The sequence below is a fragment of the Suricata suricatta genome, chromosome X (assembly GCF_006229205.1).
Source record: "Suricata suricatta isolate VVHF042 chromosome X, meerkat_22Aug2017_6uvM2_HiC, whole genome shotgun sequence".
In the NCBI taxonomy this organism is placed as follows: domain Eukaryota; kingdom Metazoa; phylum Chordata; class Mammalia; order Carnivora; family Herpestidae; genus Suricata; species Suricata suricatta.
This window is the reverse complement of record NC_043717.1, coordinates 68,832,792-68,834,731: the sequence shown is the minus strand read 5'-3', so window position 1 is coordinate 68,834,731 and position 1,940 is coordinate 68,832,792. Positions and strand designations below refer to the sequence as shown.

Below are 1,940 nucleotides of genomic sequence, written 5' to 3'. Positions count from 1 at the left end.
CTTGCAGAGTGCTGGGGACAGACACACAGACCTGCAGAGAGACAGGAAACAAGGGCAGCGCCTGTGCTCTCAGCCCATTTAACTTTCTTTCCGGAATCTGGGCCCTCCTCATCCAACATTTCCCTCCCATATCTCCCCCACATCCCGGCCGCCATTACTTTTTAGGCCTCAGGCTCCAGACCAGGATGGTTTCCAAACTGTTTGGGTCTTGGTTACACCCCTCCCCTGCAGACAGGCAACCCACCCCACGCCCTTTCTGCGGAGGTCAATATTTCCATTAAGGTGCAGAGTGTGAGAGGGAGTTATTTCTAGAATATGTCTGTCTACATTTCACTGTCGCGCTGTGGGGGCGCCCCCACCCCCCATTTCAGGTCCAAAAAATGGATGAAGGGCTCAGATGAGGGGCGGCGGGGAGGCGGTGGCGGGGCCTACTGCGAGGCGCTCCCTCCTCACCTACCCAGGTCCGCGCCGCATTCCCCTCCTCTCCAACCTTCCGGACCCTTCCCCAGCCCGCGCTGCTCCCAGATCCTACTCCCATCCACCTACACCCCTGCCCGGGGCCGCCGGGAGCGCCCACCTTCACACCGACCTGCGGTTCCGGGGCAGGCCTGAGCCTCCTCGGGCTCGCCGAAGCCCGCGGGCCCCTCGCCCGCCGCCCAGGCAGCTCAGGGAGCTGGTTCCGCGCGGGCGACGGGAGCGGACAGCGCAGGGATCGGACCGCAGGGCGGGCGAGCAGGCTGGCGCGGGGGCTGCTGCCCACGTCGGCGCCCGGCCGGTCACGTGAGCCTCGCGTCACCCAAGCTCGGTCCCCCACCCAGGCCCCTCATCTCCATTCCCTAGAGACCGGACAGCCACAGACGGTGGGGAGCAGTATGGCAAGGTGGGGTGTCACCGAGAGAGCAGTCCAGAGGCTTCTCAACCGCAGGTGCTTTACCAGGGCGCATCTCAGGTCCTCGCACAGCATCCCTCTGAGATGTACGTCACTGCCAGGTGTGACAGCTGATCGCAGGGAGGGTACCCGACTTTGCCAAGAGCACTCAGCAATTGAATCCCACAAGCTGCTTTCAAGACCAGCTCTGCCTGACTCCAGAGCTCTGGTAGCAGTCTGCCAGGAAGCGGAGCTGCCTGCCACCTTGAGTAGCTGTGTTCCTGGGCCTCCTCTCTCCTCAGTCCACATGTTCTCTCTCCCTTAGTGATTTCTGTTCATTTCCCTCCAACCACAGATGATTCTCAAATCTCCGTCTCCAGGCTATTTGCTCCCCTGGGACCCTCTTTGCCAACTGTCTATTGACTACCACTGCTTGAATGTCCCTGAGGAACCTCAAAATCAGTATACCCCCAACTGCTTTCACCAACTTCCTTCTCACCTTCTCCCTTCATTTCCTTTCACACTTGAAACTTGCACTCCAATATTTGACCTGTTCTTATTTGGAGAGTGTCAGACAGTTAAAAAAGAAAGTGTTAAAATATAATAGCACTGCTAGGGATTTTCCAAGGGATACAGAAGTGCTGCCGCATAGGGGCACATGTACCCCAATGTTCATAGCAGCACTGTCAACAATAGCCAAAACACGGAAAGAGCCTAAATGTCCATCACCTGATAAATGGATCAAGAAGATGTGGTATATGTACACAATGGAGTATTTCATGGCAATGAGAAAGAATGAAATATGGCCATTTGCAACAAAGTGGATGGACCTCGGGGGTGTCATGCTAAGCGAAATAGGTCAGGCGGAGAAGGACAGATATATGTTTCCACTCATAGGTCTAACAGGAGAACAGGAGAAACCTAACGGAGGACCAGGGGGAGGGAAAGAGGGAAAGAGATTTGGGGAGAGAGAGGGACGCAAAACTTGAGAGACTATTGAATACTGAAAACGAACTGAGGGTTGAAGGGGGAGGGGGCAAAAGAGGTGGTGGTGATGGAGGAGGGCACTTGG

The 1,940-nt window shown here is 56.3% G+C and overlaps 1 protein-coding gene across 4 annotated transcripts in view; it reads right to left on the bottom strand.

Moving 5' to 3' along the window:
• Positions 1–997, bottom strand: part of TCEAL2 (transcription elongation factor A like 2) — a 3,970-nt gene extending 2,973 nt beyond the window's left edge. Inside the window, exon 1 of one of the 4 annotated variants that reach the window (XR_003905074.1) lies at positions 590–925. The gene's annotated coding sequence lies outside the window, so the exon portion shown is untranslated. The other 3 variants (XM_029930257.1, XM_029930256.1, XM_029930255.1) reach the window with 3 other exon arrangements.
• Positions 998–1,940: the final 943 nt, after the last annotated feature.